Source organism: Amaranthus tricolor, chromosome 11, assembly GCF_026212465.1.
Source record: "Amaranthus tricolor cultivar Red isolate AtriRed21 chromosome 11, ASM2621246v1, whole genome shotgun sequence".
NCBI classification, from domain to species: domain Eukaryota; kingdom Viridiplantae; phylum Streptophyta; class Magnoliopsida; order Caryophyllales; family Amaranthaceae; genus Amaranthus; species Amaranthus tricolor.
Genome location: NC_080057.1, coordinates 10,705,139 through 10,724,337, shown reverse-complemented (window position 1 = coordinate 10,724,337; position 19,199 = coordinate 10,705,139). Strand labels below are relative to the sequence as shown.

General features: G+C 32.8%; 1 pseudogene; it reads left to right on the top strand.

The window, feature by feature from the left end:
- LOC130826480 (laccase-17-like) overlaps nt 1-1,898 on the top strand; it is a 4,818-nt pseudogene extending 2,920 nt beyond the window's left edge.
- The last annotated feature ends 17,301 nt before the right edge of the window (nt 1,899-19,199 follow it).

Genomic DNA, 19,199 nt, shown 5'->3' with positions numbered 1-19,199 from the left:
ATCTTTTAAATAGTCATAAATCTAATTTGACTGAATTAATTAATTGAGTGAGTTTTCATATAGATAGAACTTTGAAGAAACAACAAATTTCTTTTAAAAAATTAATTCGTTCATTTATTATTTTATTTTATTTGGCTAAATGTACAGGTTTGATGGATACGTACAAGCTAAAAGTGAAGCCAGGCAAAACTTACCTTTTACGTTTAATCAATGCTGCACTTAACGACGACCTATTCTTTAGCATAGCAAACACACTATGACAATAGTAGAAGCAGATGCACTCTACATAAAACCCTTCAAAACCAATATTCTAGTCATTACACCTGGCCAATCAACAAATGTCCTCCTTAAAACCAAACAAAACCCTACCCACACCTCATACCTAATGGCCATAAGCCCTTACTTCACCGGCAGCGGAACCTTCGACAACACTACCTCGGTCGCCATCCTCGACTACGAAATCTCATCCACCACCACCCACCACCTCATAAATGCCACCGCTAAAAACCTCCCTCGCCTTCCCGCCATTAATGACACTTCATTTGTAGCCAATTTTAGTAGAAAATTTCGTAGTTTGAACAACGCCCAATTTCCAAGTAATGTACCAAAAACAGTTGATAAACACTTTTTTTTTTACTATATGATTAGGAACAACTCCTTGCCCTAATAACAATACTAAATTTTCTGCAACAGTGAATAATATTTAAATGGCATTACCATCAACTGCTTTACTACAATCTTATTTCTTTGGTTCAAATGATGGAATTTATTCCACTGATTTTCCTATGTTTCCTCTTAAGAAATTTAATTATACTGGAACACCACCAAATGATACAAATGAGATGAATGGGACTAAAGTTTTGGTGCCTTTTAATACAAGTATAGAGTTGATGAATGGGACTAGTATTGTTAGTGCTAAAAGTCATCCTCTTCATCTTCATGGTTATAATGTTTATGTTGTTAGACTAGGATTTAGTAATTATAACCCTAATAAAGATCCTCGTAATTATAATCTTATTGATCCTGTTGAAAGGAATACTGTTGCTGTTCCTTCTGGTGGCTGAGTTGCTGTTCGATTCAGAGCTGTTAACCCAGGTTAGTTTGATCACATTTAACTTTTTGTTTTTATGAGTACTCCCTCTCTATCAATTTCCATAAGCTACGTATTCTTGTGAGATGTTGTTTCTTGCTGTGACAATCTCAAAACAATAAGTTCATATGCTAATAATTGTATTAGTTGTGAAAATTTATGATTTTCTTGTTTGATTTTCTCTTTTCTCCTTTTTGACAGTTGTAATTGTTCATACAAATTATTTTTTATTCATACAATTGTTGTAGAATTTATTTTTATTTTTTAATATTTGTAATCACCTTATAATTTTCATAGTCATTAAGGCGTTCACTTTTTTCTCCTAATTTTTTATAATATTTTTTAATGTTTGTGATTTTCGTAGTTTTCATAATCTATTTTTTTTACTATTATCTAAGAATTTTATTTTTCTTAATCCACGCAATTATTTTGTATTGGAATAATAATTAATAATTTGAACAACATTGATCTTCTAACATTTATCCATTCATTATTTTATTTAATAATTAGAAAAGTAACTAACTGTTGTTATCTTCGATTCAGATAGAGTGTTCAATGCAATTCGCTTTTGATCGAGACAAAAACATAAAATTGTTTTATTTACGACAATGTTTTTGCAACTACAAGTGACACATTAAATTAAGATAACTTACTTGATAATACTAATATGAAAAACAGGAGTATGGTTTATGCACTGCCATTTTGAGTTGCACATCAGCTGGGGACTAAGGATGGCTTGGTTTGTTTTTGATGGAAAACTCCACAACAGAAAGTGCCACGTCCGCCTGCCGATCTGCCCAAATGTTGATGATCAATGCATTCCTTATTTAATCTTTTTGATTTTGGCCGTAACATCAACCAAAATTTTCTATCATTTTCATGGCTTTCTAGATTCCTAATTTACATGTTTACAGTTCAAGAGGGTCATGTTGATTGACTAATAATGTTTTTTAAGTAGTTTAATTTAATGGAAGGAAAACAAAGAATGAAGTAATAGTTCTTGATGGAAATCTTTCATCATCTTCATATACAATGTATCACTCATACCAACTGTGTATGTAAAATATTAGCCAAAAACAATTAAAACAGAAAATTATCTGTGAAGATTAATTTAATGTTAATCTAGGAGGAATTAATAATTTTTGAAGGTAATCTGGCAACATTCATCTGGGAAGATTAAAAGAGCATTGAACGTACAACAGTAGTATTAGTGCATGGGAAGGTCACGTGCGATTGGAAGACACTTGTCAACTATAGAAGATCATTATAAGCTAGTGGAACATGTGTTAATAAGAGAAGCAAGGTGCGCCATGAAAAATAAAGGAAAAGTCACCAAAATAAAGAGGAGCTTGGCACATGCAAGACAAGCACAGTGAGATGCAAGAGAATTTTAGAGATTGATGATATAACAGAAGAATGTTCTACATGTATGAGGATAAGACTATAAATACAAAGGGAGAGGCACATAAATGTGGTAATTGGAAATTAATTGAAATTTACTATTAAGAAGAATACAAAGAACTCTAAGTAATTTATTACAAGAGAGTTATTACATCTGATTTTGAACGACCCACATTGATTTTCAGATCAACGATTACTATCGTCATAAATACATTTTGTCAGATATTAATTACAAAAGACCTCATGTCAAAATAAGTCATAAGTAGTAATCCACTTTCCAGCCACAGAGCCCTTGGAAGGAACTATTAATTACAAAAGACCTCACGTCAAAATAAGTCATAGTTGATCAAAGGCGGTCTTTGATGCAATCACAAAGCTCTCAGAAAGAGCAACCAATTGTGTCAACCTCCCAGATACCTGATGGATCACCACTAACACAACAAGTTGGGGCAGTTCAGCCTCAATTCACTTTAACTGGAGATGCATTAGATCAGCTGGCAACTGCGCTGGCTAATGCTATCAAAAAACGAAGGGAATATGCTACTCCATCCCAAGGAGAGCAAATTTCCATAGGGAAGAGGCTGGAGGAGGAGGATGAGTTATACATCCCTCTTTCTAGTCAGAGATGGAAAGTAAGAAAGTCAGTCCAACTAGGCTCTCAGGAAAATAGAAGTGTTTGTGCTGGAGATGATGTTGAGTCAAATCCAGGGAAGAAATTTGCCTGGTACAAGACTTCATCAAATCCTTGAATTTCGTCCCAGCAGGGGACCCACATACAGAAAGGGTGGACTGAAACAAGCATGCAGTCAGAATAGGTGCTTCACAGCCTACCTTGAAGATTCAAGAAGGAGAGGGGGAATCTGTATAGGTTGCAGAAAGCATGCAGTCAGAATTACATTCCGTGAAGGGAAAGACACTATATGTTCCAGATTTACCTCCAAAGGCCCCAGAGAATCAAAAAATAAGATTTTCTTGGAAGATTGCTTTCATACCATAGATTGCTGCGTCTCTTGCAAAAAGAGTAAAGTTCCCTGCTCACCTTACCTACAAGGGAGAAACCTGTCTAAATGTCCGTCTGGCAGCATTCAATAATGAGATGGACATGGATAGTCACACTGATGCAAGCTGGTGCAAAACCTTTATCCTGACTCTGACAAGGACGACACAAAAGTGGGCTCAAAGTCTCCCAAATAGATCAATTTCAAGCTTTGATGAGTTCGCTGAGAAGTTTAAAAGTCATTTCTCGTCAAGGACAACCAGAACAAAGCAATCCATTGAAATGATGAGCATCAGGCAAGGGAAGGATGAATCATTAAGGAATTACGTGTCTTGATTTGACTAAGAGAGTCTTTAGGTATTGAATCTAGAAGAGAACATCTTGACCTTTACTTTCAGGCAAGGCTTAAACTCTGAAAGGCCTGAAAGTGAAGCGTTGAAATCAGCAACCAGTGGACCTACCTCAAGACATTAAAGAGATCAGGGAGTATGCACAGTCTCATGTTCATGTTGAAGATTTTAAAGCCATAACTGAGAGCACGCAACAAGAGCAGAAGGGAAAAAGTTCTGAGAAAGCCAGAAAGCCAGCTGAAAGAAGTGACAGAGGGAAAAAGCCGGTATGAACTGAGGATATGGATGTGCCAAGGCTCCATAATTATGCTGATTACACACCACTAAAGGAGTCCAGGGCAAAAACTTTCAATGTACATGGAGAAGATACAAAATGGCAACGCCCCATCCAGAGGAAAATGGTTGGAAAGAACTCCGGAGAATTTTGCAAATTTCATGAATGTCCAGGTCACTGGACAGAGCATTGTAAGTCTGTAATGAAAAATATTGAAGACTTAATATAGAGAGGATTATTTCCAACAATATAAGAAAGAAAGAGATTCTGGAAAAAGACAATTTGGAAGCAATCAAAGCCAGAAAAGATGAGGAACTTGTACAAAAGAAAAAGAAAGAAATTTTTTTATATTCTAGAAATCTGAGATATCGGATTCACAGGCTCATCTAAGAACAGCAATTGCTTCTAGCTTAGAGTTGATGGAAGTGGTAGAGCAAGAGGAACCACCACCTATGCCAGATACGACATTTACTAAGAAAGACTGCAGGTGGTATCATATCCTCACTCAGATCCCCTGGTGATGGTTATGGATATAGCTGATCAATTTGTGCATAGAGTTTTGTTAGATAGTGGTGCTGAAGTAAACGTCATTTCCAAATCTTGTTGGGACCAGATGGATTTGGAAGATAAAGTTTTGAAGAGGTCTTCCACTCCCATCGTGGGAATCTCAAGAGAGTAAATACAGGCAGAAGGGAAAATAACTCTGCCTGTAACTATCACTGATAAACAGGGAGTAACTATCACGGTCCCCAGGTATTTTATGTCATTGATGCTCCTACCAGATACAACTATATTCTGAGAAGAAAGTTTACTGTGGCAATAACTGGCATTCCCTCTACCCATTATCAAACCTTACTCTTTGTGGGGCGAGATCCTTCAACCTTGTAAATAGTGCAAGTACTATGCCACAAAAATAGAAAGGAAAAGAAAAGGTGCCAAGAAAAATAGCAGAAAAAGAAAAAAAAAAAGGCCCTGTAAAAAAATGAAATTTTTTGAAATTGATCCCAGACCTTCTGAGAATGAGAATGTAAAAAAGAGAACCCCACAAATGAAGATCGACCATCAAGAGATAGAGGAGGTCTCCCTGATTGAAGGAAAAGATAAAACTGTCAGAATTGGAGGGAATTTGAATCTACAACAAGTGGGATTGAGCCTTGGTAATACTAGCAAGCTAATTGTCTTGGTAAACTTGTTTAACATATGGGTGTGGTTCATTATGCAAGTAAGGGCAAGTGAATTCTTCCTTACATGTGTGATGATTATGTGGAACTTGGTAAGCTACTAATTTGTGTGTTATGATCAGATTAAAAAAGTGAACAACAGCTTGATCAATCCAATTAATCATACCAGCAAGAAGACGTATAGCAGAAAACAAGGACTATAGTAGAATATATTAGTTTGTTCTTTTCGTTTGTAAAAATAATCATGTGAGTTTTAATTAAGTCACATGGCTAATTGTGTTTTTAAAAGCCATGTGCTAGACATGTGCTACTCTTGTTTTGTTCCTATATATAGAGGCATACACATATTATAATTTTCAGATTTTGATGATTAATAAACCCATGTTTTAGAGAGAGACCCTCTTTGAAATAAAAGTGTGAGTGAAGCACTTTTCCTTGTCAAAACAAATTGTGAGTGAAGCAAATTGGGGAAGATAAGAACCTAAGCAAATCAAGGGAGTGAACCTGTAACACCCTGAGATTTTAATGACGTAATTATTTAATATTTTAATAGCTTTTAAAGATTTTACAATTATATTAAATTATTTTCGAATTAGTTTTAGTAAATTTCTTTCACATACGTATTTAAATGTTAACTGATATATATATATATATATATATATATATATATATATATATATATATATATATATATATATATATATATATATATATATATATATATATATATATATATATATATATACACATATATATATATATATATACATATATATATATATACATATATATATATATACATATATATATATATACATATATATATATATACATATATATATATATATACATACATATATATATATATATATATATATATATATATATATATATATATATATATATATATATATATATATATATATATATATACATATATATATATATATACATATATATATATATATATATATATATATATATATATATATATATATATACATATATATATATATATACATATATATATATATATATATATATATACATATATATATATATATATATATGTGTATATATATATATATATATATATATATATATATATATATATATATATATATATATATATATATATATATATATATATATATATATATATATATATATATATATATATATATATATATATATATAAATGTTAACTTATTATTAAAAATATAGTTACGAGTTCTCAAATAAAGAGGTTCGAATCAAAATGATTGTTTTATTAAAATGTGTGAGGCCGCGAAGGTGGATCTCTTAGTTGGGTCTCGCAAGAAAATGAATCGAGATAAAAATAAATAAATAAATAAACGTAATAATAAATAAACATAATAATAATAATAATAATAATAATAATAATTATTATTATTATTATTATTATTATTATTATAATAATAATAATAATAATAATAATAATAATAGCAATAACGAGTATAAAACTCGTGAAAACCCTAAATGCTCAAGCAAGAGCCGTCACTTTCCTTCTCCTTCTTTCTCTCTTCTCCTCTGTGCCTCTTCTTCCTTCCCCAGCCAACCGCCCCTTCTTCCTTCCCCAAACAGCAGCAAGGCTGCGTTCGCCTCTCCTCGCAAGCAGCAGCATGGCTGCGTTCGCCTCTCCTCGCCAGCAGCAGCAAGGCTGCGTTTGTCTCTCCTCGCAAGCAGCAGGGGGGCTGCGTTTTCCCCTCCAAACAGCAGCGGCCAGCAACTAGGACACTACCTTCTGCGCACCTACTGCAGCCACGACCGCTAGTTGCTCCTCCCCCCTTCTGCCATGAAGGCTGCCACCACCAATAGCCACGGTCCAGCCGCGTGGGTCCTTCACAACCATCTAGTCTTTACTCCTTTTCTAATTCCCTTTTGTAATACATCTCACCTACCTTTAATTGATTTTCCTTCTTGCTTTAATTGGGATTTTTATCAAGTTTATGAGTCTTATGATGATTTTGTATTATTTCTTTCTTTTATTATTGAATCTTGCTATGAGTAAGAGTTGGATTTATGAATTGAATATATATTTATGAATTAAGGTTTAAAGTATGAATGTAAATGAAAGTTGTACTACTTTTGTGTTAAGGGATGTTTTATAACTTTAATAAATTGGTATGAGATTTGAATATGTGATTATATTGTGAATGGTGATAAATGTAGAATAGATGGTTGAAGTTATTAGTCCCAAAAGTGGGTGTTAATTGTCACTTGTATTGTTAAAAAAAATGATGGTGGTTATTGTTTATGTTATTGAGTATTAATGGTAGTTAATTATGTTACGATCGTGGCTATTAGAGTTAAATTTTATCGCTATGGAAGTCGAAGGAAACTATTGTTATTATTGTTGCTAATTATTAGTGGAAGTGTTTCTTTTCGTGTTCTTTGCCATTTTGAGTAATTTTGTATGTTGTAGTGAGTTATATGACAACTTGAGGTTATCTCTAACATCAACATTATTCAAGTTATTGGTATTAGTGTTGTTGTACAAGTGTTATTGGTTGATGACATGATATGGTGATAGGGTTTTGTTACTCAAGTCCCATAGGTTTAAAGAAATGGTCTTAACGCACACTTTGTTGGTTGTAAAAGCTTATTCGATTGTTGAGTTAATGTTACAACTTATGAACAAATAAAGATTGAGTAATGTGAATTGGTTTAGTATGCGTTATAATAAGTGGAAGTTACTTTGAATGAGTGGATGATAGCTTGTTGTAGATGCTAGATGCTCTTTAGTGAAGACAAGTAGTTAAGTGAACTTATAAGTTGTATTCCTAACTTGTATTGGTTCCCAGTTTATAAGAGGAAAGTAGACCCTTAGTTGGGTGATTTTTGTAACTTGTGGTCATGCAGTGACGCTTGTAGGTACGTACACGCAGTAATTTATTATCATGTTTATCGTTACAAAGTATTATCAATGTTTCATGATTATATACATCGTATTAGAATTATAGAGCGCCAGAAAGTAAATTATGCTAGCGTATAGTCATAATAGTGATATAGGCAAGTAGAATGAAAACATTAGGAGACTATGAGAACAGATTTCTAAATAGTAGAGAACGCACCTTGGTTCTATTAATGCCTTGGTCGAGTTGATACTATACGTGTTTTGCAAGAGTTTATGTTTTGAAAACAGGGGCGTGAAGACCTGCATTCTACCCAAGAACACATGGTTCGGATTGGAAAGGACGTAATGAGATCAACAAGTATAAGTGGACGATAAATTACTATCTGTGCTTGTGTCTTATGAAATCATCTTATGTTGTTGTATAACAATGTTATTAGTAGTTGGCCTTATTACATTTGATGCTAGTTACTGACGTGTACGTGTTTGTGTTTATGTTTGATTGTTAATGACCTTCTATGATTGTCCTGCTATGACACTTTGGTCTTTGGTCTAATGTCGAGCAGCAGGTGGATCATACACAGACGTAACAGGTATTAGAGCTTCTTTTGCATTGCATTGCATTGGGGAGAGTGATGAGGGCGAAGCATAACCTGTGTCATACCGTTATCATTCGATTTTGTAGCTCTTGTTATCTTTTGTAAACTTTGGTTGCAAATGTTTTGTTATGAGGCCTTGTGTCCTCCTTTGTATATTTGTATTTCCGCTACGTAGTTTTTAACTCTGTATGGTTTGTGGAGTTAAGTCTTTTAAAAACGCAAGCGTCGACACTGGAACCACGATCCATGCTTGGCATGTTGATTTGAGAAGCCGGCGACGAATCATTCCGCCGTGGTATGAGATTTTAAAGGCAATGATGCCTTAGATTAGTTTAATGTTTTTATTGTGCTAATTGCTCTACCACATGTTCGATTTTTAGAAGAGATCCTACCAAAATTTCCACTCACCTTTTTTAAGTTAATATTTAATGTTTATCTAAATTCTTTTCCTTTTCTTTTATGTAACATCTGAATTTCCTCCCGTCCTTTACGGTTTTGGTTTCATTTAAGGGGTCGAAAATTCAAGGGTGTTACATCGGCAACCAACCAGCCACAGTAGGTAGGGTAGGTTAGGTTTAGTTTTAGGGTTTGGAATTTTGGGAGAAATTAAAACTGAAATAGCAATAGGAAGAATGAGCGGAAAACACGTTTATTTAAAAAAGACTTTAATTTTTTTCAGCCGGCTGGGGGCACGTGCCCCCCCCCCCAGCCCCTTTAGCAGATCCGCCCTTGCAAATAACATGAATTTGTAACCTCCAACCTCTATGTCCATGTGATGGTAATTTTGTATGCTTTCTATAAATTACAAATTATGTTCACTTTGTTTGTAACTTCTTAACTTGCATAACTTCCTTAACTTCTTTTTTATGTTGATTTAGGAAGGAAGAAAATTCGTATGTATCTTCTTTGGATTACTTCTTGTTACTCTTGACCGCTTTGACGTTGTTAGCTTGCATTACATATTGGCTTGTTTCATTCTACACTCTAACAACTTAAGCTAATAATGTATTGCTTCATACAAACCAAAATAAACTCCTAATAACTATTAGAATGCTTGAAATATAACACTAGCTTAACTAAGAAAATAAAGCACACTTTGAAACTAACTAATGGACTTTAAGGATAAGAAACCAAATTAGATCTTTTATTTTAGGAATCTCATAAAACCTAAAGCTTAAAGATCAAAAGGAAACAATTTCAAATATTGTATAAGTTAACATTCAGCTTCGTCATGGATAGGTTGGTTGATTCTACAACATATTTTCTATCAATATTTAATTGTATATTGTGATGGTTAGTAAATTGCGTATATTTTACTTTGTTAATTCCAATTAGATGGGAACTATTTAGTGAGTGAAAAATAGGGATAATTTTATGTTTAAAGATTAAATTACTCATGTGAGAGACCGTTTTTTAGTGAGACGATCTTAGACATAGAGCCCATATTTGAGTTTTCTTTTTCAATTTGTATTGAAGATTTAATAATGTCTTTTTAGATTATAATCACGTGTGTTAAGAAATCAACAATATAACACTCTAAAATTTTTAGGGCCTTAAAATATGAGATAGGTCAATGTTTGCCTTTATTTTTTATAGGAAACACAAAGGGCACAAAAATAACAAGTCTTGTGAGATAGCGTTTTTGTGACAAATGACTTTCAAAAGCAGCCCAACCTATTTTTTAAATCAAAATTTAAAAATAGAATAAAAAAAATTCTAATACGCGTACACTTTTCAACATAAAAAACTTCCTTCCTAACGCACAAGTGTTTCCAAATACTAATCTCAAACAAATTTTTGGACATTCAAGCCTAATTTACCCCACAATTAAGCACAAAAACACAACAAATATACGAAAAACAAATATATAACTAAGTTAATGATCGATTTTGAAGATGAAAAATGAATTGTTGATTAATATAACAATGCCATTTGCTTTGTATGGAAGTACCTAAAACATTTAATTTAATATGTAAAATTGATTTTACTAGTTAAATGTCTACTTATCTTGTAAATTAGAACACATAAACAACAAATCAATATCATCTTTGTACTCATATGCCTCAAACATCCTGTATTCATAGTCCATATTTTATCCTTGAATTCAAGGCTTTCTAGCAAAATAAAACATTAACCTTTTCTCATAGACCAAGTGAAAAAAACTTAGGTTCATATTCAAGAGGGAACATATTAGAAGGTCGTGTTCCTTAAGAACCTAAATCTGCTTTACATGTTCTCTTAGTAGTATTAGAAAAGTATTCTTAATGATGTGATGATCATTATGCCTATAGGGACATGCATGTTTTGTATATCCTTCTTTGTAAGAATAAAAATAAGTAGGCACACACTTTCTTTTAGTTTTACTTTTAATAAAAGTGGTTGAATTTTATTATTATGATTCATGTTTTGGTTCCCAATTTCATTTTTACTGAAGGGATACTCTTTGATATCTTAACATAGTTTGAAACCTAGATTCAAAATAAGTAAATTTATTTAAGGCATTTTGCTGAGTTACATATTCTACTTTCTAGGTCTTGACTTTTTGTTTCAAGAGTAGTAGCCTTAAGCTGTAAGCCTAAGATATTCCTTTTTTGACTACTGTTTTCAGTTTTTCAAAGCTTTGACAATGTCTTTATGATTAGATTTTTCAACTTTTTAATCTTCAATTTGCTTTATCAATTCGTCACTTCTTTCTCCGTGGTTGCATAAGATCATGTCTAATGAATTTGCCTTCTCATTCCTCCTCAAAGTCCTGGATAGTGTTTGAGCAGAGTTGTCTATCAATTTGTGCTTCCTTTGGTTGGGAAACACTTTCTCTTCATGATGTGATAATGTTGGCTAACGCTGCGCTATCATTCCTAGTTATTACTAGTCAGAGTAATGCATTGTGTATTCTGCGATCATGAAGCTACCACCTTCTCTGTTACTAAGGGTCTTCCATACGGGATTCTCCAACTCTATCCGGCTTAGAGTATCGTGACTATTCAGGTTTGTCATTGCGTATGTGTTGCCTGAAGCGTGTAGTTCTTTGGTTTTTAGACTTTGAGAAGCTTCGACTTTTAGTCATATGGAATGTTTAGGATATTTCTTTAAGTTTTTTTTTTCCTAAAAAAGAATAATTGTTCCTTCTTCTCGCGCCAAATTGTTCTTGTCTGAACTGAACACACTTAGGGTGTTTAGTATAAAGAGTGGAAAGGTTAGTCTTAAAGAAGGGTAACGGTAATGATAAGAATTATTGTAATTAGTTGTTTGGTATAATTAGGTAAGGGAAACACATTGTTTCCCATTATTTTGCTACTTGCCTCTATAGTAATCAAAGTGATGAACAACAATTTACAACAAACAAAGAAACCTAAAAAATATAAAACAAAAATAAATTTTAATTTTCCTCAATATTATTGGGTCTACTACTACTGACAACTAGATTTAAAAAATATAAAATATATTATTTTAAATTATTCACATGGGCTGAAATTTGATTTTCATAAGTGCAGGTGATAAACACAAAGTTATGATAGAAGTGTATCGAAGTTTCTGAATTTCGCAAGATAGAAAGAGGGAAGAAAGGGAATTTGTTACCATTGTTAAATGAGAGGAAACAAAATGAGGTTATTTGTTACCCTTAAGTAACGGTTTCGCTTAACCAAATTTGATATTAAACAAAAAGTAAGCTTATAAGTTAATTGAATCCCTTACCCACATAGAAAATAACCTTTACCAAACACCCCCTTAGAATTGATGTATGTTTAATCAATTCTAAGGTTCAGATAATGTCTGTGAGAGGTTTCTCACTTTGCTACTAGCTTTCTCCTTATCAAATACCACTTATACCTTATTTGCGCACGGGAGCTTAGGGTGTGACTCTTAGTACTATTTCAGATACTCAAGGTAGTCAAATCCCAAGTGCATAGTGGCCTTTAGTTTGAAGGAACTATCTTAGAGTTAATTTATGGCGTGAGAAATTAGTTAATGGAGACCAATAGTCTTTAGACGTAGTAACTTTACCCTACCTTCTGGTGCAAGTTTATTGATAGGTCTCAATAGTGGTGGATCCATAATCTAAATTCCTGGGTAGCACAAATATATAAAAGAAAATTCTATAGAAATTTCCATTAATCAAAAAGCCTAAAGATTTCATTACTCCATAATCACATAATATACAAGCACAATCATAGAATAATGATCTCAATCTAATACTACAATAATATGAAAGAAGGCAATAATTGCCATCTACACAATAAATAATAGTGGTAGTCCGAAAGATAAATTTTTCTTAAAAGGTTACAAAAACTACAGTTTACATAATGAAATAGATGTAGAAAGTAGAATATTACAACAAAATTTAAGTGCGACAGTGCAAAGTAATAAAATTATATTTTAGCATAATGAAATAGATGTAGATAGTGTGTGAGATTAAGATTGAAAAGGGAGAAAAATAATGACATTTATGTGTTTTTTTTATTTAGATTATTTAGAAACTACTTGTAAATAATTTTCTTTTCAACTTTGGACCAACAGGATAGGTGGTTGCGAACTTCTGAAGTATTGGGTGACGGGTAGGCAAGGGTATAGATGGTCGCCAACTTCCATGGTTATTAGGCGACGGGTTGGTGATGGGACAGGGGTCGTCGCCCCTTTTTTCGTGAATTTGGCGACTGCCAAGCGTCTAATTTTCATTTAACGTCCGTCCTAGGAGCCAACGCCAAAACCACTTTTTGGCTATTTAACGATCAAATGGCGAAGAAATGGGCCTTTGCCATTTTGATATTTATTTGCAGTGCACTTTTAGTAATATTTACTCTTTAAGTCTTACAAATTTGTTTTACATAAAAAGGTCTGAAATTATGTTTGTACTTCCAATAAAGATCTGAAATTTGTTCTTCTTCCTCAAGTATCAATAAGGCATCCATGAAAACCTTAACAACTCGTGCGACCAGCTATGGACCTCCTTAATCACCAGGCCACGCCATCCTCCCTTAGTTTCTCTCTCCGTAAAGAGCAACAACCTTAACTATGACTAATTTCTATAAAACGGAATTATTTTTTTTTTGTGTAGCTTTAGTACCTTGGTGCTTTAATAGATTCGCCTATGGGTCTTCATATTAATTATATGAATCGAGTTTATTTCTTGTGTCCAACCCAAGCTTAATGGCCTGACCCATACACATACAAGTAAGTATAAGGATAAAGAAAGATATATGCACTAAACATTGCCGTATCCTAGTGTTTTGGTGGTTGTCCCGTTGTTGTCTTATAAATTACATAAATATTGTCTTTTATTCCTCATATATTTTATGTTGTGGTTAGGTTTCCATTTTCGTTAACTAATATGCTTCCAACTAATAAATGATATTCTAATCACAATTAAATTACTAAAAATGTCATTTTCCACGTCAATGTGAATCCATGCATGCATATTATGTAACAAAACTTTAAGGTGCCTAATCAAGAAATCCTTTCTTTGAGTATAGTCCAAAGCAAGTGTAATGGCCGAGTGCCAAACAAGGCGCATAGTTGGTGAAACTATAAACTTTCATTCACTAATACTAATGTCCATGAGCAGTTAATTAACATAATATATTATTCAAATATACAATATTAAAAGTTTAATTACAAGTAGAGAATATATTAATTTATATATAAAGTTATAAGTGAACATTAACGCATTAATATGAAATGAAGAAAACTGAGGATAAAAAGCGCTGATTTTGATAATCTATTACTATGAAAAGATTAAAATTAAAATATTAACCATAATAACTATCATTAATTATAAAAAATGTGGAGTATAATTTATAAAAGGATATTGGGCATACAGCATTTTTAAAAAACTCTTTTATAAAAATGTGGAGTATTACCAATATATATTTGTACTTAATTTAGTACACACTAAAACAGTGTGGATTCTCCCCATTTAATTGCCCTCGACAAATTTCTCTATTCTTGATGTTATCTGATAAGAAATCAGATTAGTTAATTGCAAGTTTTTCATAATTCAAGCATTTACAAATCGTTTATAAGATTTTTTTTCATAAAGATGTCAAGAAATTTCTCACACCAAAATTATGATCCTAAATAACAATTTGTTGCTTTAAAGTTGTGTATCATATTTTTTATTTTAGAAATAAGCCTAATCCATATCCTTTTAAAATTTCATAAGGATGAATAAACATCCACAAAGATTAATACATAGTTTTATACAAAGATTTAAATTTAATATACACACAATATAATTATATAATATTTAAGAATAATTACCAAAAATAATCCTACCTTTAACTAATTTTCCTACAATAATCTTAACTTTTGATTAAACATGATTAATTCCAATTACAAGGATTGATTGCTTCGAATGCATTAATGTAACCTCTTACCTATACAACAAGTGATTTTACATAAACAAAATAAAAGAGTAAATAAAATATTAAATTATAAAAAAAGGGAAAAAAAATTAAAATTAAAATGAGAAATCAAATAATTTTAGTTTTTGATTTTAACGTATAATAATGATGAATATTTTTGATTTTTGATTTTATTTAATCTTTTTTTACCAATTAACCAGCAAAAACCGGTTACTATTTGGGTAATAATGTTTTTGGGTAAATGACCCTAAAATTAAGATTATTCATGATTAATCAAAAGATAAGATTATTGTAGAAAAATAAATAAAATCTTAGATTATTGAACGTAATTTTTCGTAATACTTATCTGGATATGATGAGTGTATCTTTAGTATGTTGCTTGAAAGCAAGGCAGATAAAATGTCTCTCTCTTAAGACATATATTCAACTTTCAATTCCTTAAAGCTACTGTGTTTGGGTAATAGAGACCTTCAACTCCCACCAAATTTACTCTCAAATTATACAGTAGTTGCACACCCAAACTGTTTTATGACCCTATTTGTTAAATGTCACTACAAGAAAAGTTATTTATATATATATATATATATATATATATATATATATATATATATATATATATATATATGTATATATATATATATGTATATATATATATATATGTATATATATATATATGTATATATATATATATATGTATATATATATATGTATATATATATATATGTATATATATATATATATGTATATATATATATATATATATATATGTATATATATATATATGTATATATATATATATATATGTATATATATATATATATATATATATATATATATATATATATGTATGTAAAGCACGCCAGAGATTAAAGCTACTCTATATAACTTAGCAAATTAGATTATTACAATAGAATTTACCAAGTACATATGATAAAACAGATTACTGTAATAATAGCATAATATTTTTAAATAATCCTAAAACTAATCAGCATAAAATACTAAGATACTAAGTGCTAACAAAATAAGAGCAGAGCAAAATAGTAACTGTCGACTGTAAAACTAAGCCTAAGGAAAATTCTATTAGAGCATACATATTAATTTAAATATAAACAACAAAGCATGAAATTGATACTACAAATCAATTAGGCCATAATTCCTAATTAGAGCATTACACTACATTCCATAGGCAAAACAATAAAGAAGAATTAGGAACTATGTCATACACCAAGCATACCTCTTAAGTTTGTACAATTATTCACCCTTTGACATCATTCAAAAAGGAGAGGAGCATTCAAACCACAGCACTAACAATATATGTATGGCGAAAAGAAGGTAAGCAAGGAGCAGTGAAATAAAGCAAGCACTAAGAAATGCAATCAAAAGTATGCAACGATTAAACATCGTAGACTATAGTAATAAGAGCAGCAGTGTTAAAAAAAATATCCAATTACAACATTGTACCCAGCTTGGTACATCAAAAACCAAAATAAAAATTTTTTGTTTGTTAGATGGAGTAGCACAAGAAAAAGATAATAATGAGATGGATCAGGCAGCAGTTTGTTTTCGTGCACAAATTCAGTCTGCACCTCCACTGTATCAAGCTTAACACCTAAACTTGCCTCTATTTGAGTGAGCTAATCAGTGATGGATGCAAAAATGACACGAACTTTCTCTTGAAAGGAATAGAATTGGGACTGGAGATCCTCAAGTTTGTTGAGGAAAAGGTCTAAAATAGCTGTAGGAATGAGGAAGGATTAGAGAAACCAGCAAAACCAAGACCTGGTGAAGTGCGTGGAAGTGGTGAAGTAGGTGTAGTAGTTGTTGGTGGAGGTGTGGAAAGAATAGGTGAAGGTGGAGGTGATGTTATGTGATAGGTAGGTGGTGTGGCCGGTTTTGGTGAGGGAGGTGCAGTAGGTTGAGGCTCAAGGGTGGTGTGTGAGGAAGAATCATCATCCAAACTGTAATACCCCAGATTTAGCTTGAAAAAGGATTGATAGACTACTCATACCAACAAGGTGCATCTTTTTTTCTAGGGAGCCCATTTGCTAAGAACTCCACAGTTAAGCGTGCTTGGTGGGGAGCAATCTTAGGATGGGTGACCTCCTGGGAAGTGTTCCCAGGTGCGCATGAGTGAGGCCAAAGTGCGCTGGAAAGACTTGTGTTGGTTTGTGGGGCCAGTCTACAGTCTCCAAGAGTAGTCACCAACGGTCCGAGCGGCCAGGGTGCTATACAAACTAACTACTGGACGTTTTCCCTTAGAAGCTAGCCTACTACTTTTCCTTGGAGTCACAACGGGCTTCTTCTTTACAGGCATCCGTACCTCATCATCACTAGATGAATCATCATCATCCAGTTCCTCACCCTCTTCTTCCTTAAAGGCTTCCCCCTCACTTAAGACTTCCTTCTGTTCTCCTTGTTCCTGAACTACCTCTTGTGCCCCCTGGGAACCAACTTCTGCCTCTTCATGAGTGGTAGTGGGAACTGTCTCCTGGTCCTCCTCAACAGCCTTTTGATCCTCGTTTTCTTTTTCTTTTTCCTTTTCTTCATCTTTTTCTTCATCGGAATCCTCTTCCTCCTCATCCTCAATGGAAGCTTCCTCTAGAACTCCCTTATCAGATAATTTGAGGTGCAAATTAGAGAGACATTTTGCACCTATTTTGTTACTAGAGCTCATGGGGAACTGCAGTCCTTCCAATGGAACTCCAAACTTTCTAAAAATCCAAGTCAACAAGCCTCCATACCCTACTATGTATTTCTTCTCAATATAGTCACACAAGTGTGAAATCATAAGTGAAGGGAAATTGATTTTAATATGGTTAGCCAAGCAATAAATCAGCGTGGCATCCCTAAGATGTACTTCACTACGCTTGGAGTTGCATGGTAAAATAAATCGTCAGGCGATATTGTAGAGCAGTTTGTGCAAGGGGGACAGTGTATTGTAACTTATCCTACCCTTTTTCTCATTAATCCCTAAAATTTTCAGCACTATCTTCTCATTTATCCCATAAACCAGAATTTTTGAACTGACATAATATGTATCAAATTCAACTGTAGGAACCTCAAACCATTCGCCTAACATTTTGCAATTAAATTCAATTTTAATCTCCTTGATTACACTCGAACAAACTCCATTTTCAATAGAAAAATATGAAAAGAACTCACGTATAAGGTTAGGCTAAATTGGATTGCAAGAAAAATCGGACATTAGAGTTTCCCGATTTTGATTTTTAAGAATGGCGTGAAGTTGGGGGAAAGGAGTAGAATCATACCAATACTTGTCAAGACCAAAACCAACGGACATTTCTTTAGCAACTTCATCAGAACTGTTGGAATCAACGTTCTTACTTTTCTTTGTAGGTCTGGATGATGAGCTTCCTCCTTTTGGGGTTATGTTAGGGCATTTAGAACCGGCATGCATGGTTGATGAACTCGGTTGATCGGATGGTTTTGGTGAAGAGGATGATGATGGTGGTGCATTGATCAATGGTGATGGGTGAATGACTTTTAGCGACTTTGGTTCAGTTGTTTTAGGGGTCTTGTTGCTCGATTTCTTGGTTGATTTTGTGGTTTTGGGAGTTTTCATTGTTGAGTTAATGAAATAGAGGAAGAAGGAGTGTTGGTTGTGAGTTACTGATATTGACGATTTGGAGGAGATAAGTAATGAGTACTAAGTAAAGTGATGTGAGGATTTAATGTGTGATAGAGTGATGTGACGTGAGGGAGTGGGGGTGTGAAGTTAATTTTCGTAACTATGTATGGACGGTTTCATGGGTTACTCAAGAGATTAATTTGTTCATTCATTTAATTAAAAGTGTGAACAAAGTTGGATGATGAAGAGTTAGTGGGTAGGTTCTTGGAATAAGCGGTACTAACGGTTTCTCGAAACTGTTTACTTGGTGATGATCCGACTCTCACTATTTTAAATATTTTACGATGACCATCTTAATTAATGAGTACTGTGCTATCCATTTTTCGAAACACAATGTCATTGTTTTTCTTTATATATATATATATATATGAGGACATAGAACAAACAAATGCTGCTTTGGCCTGATCAGTTTAAACATGCA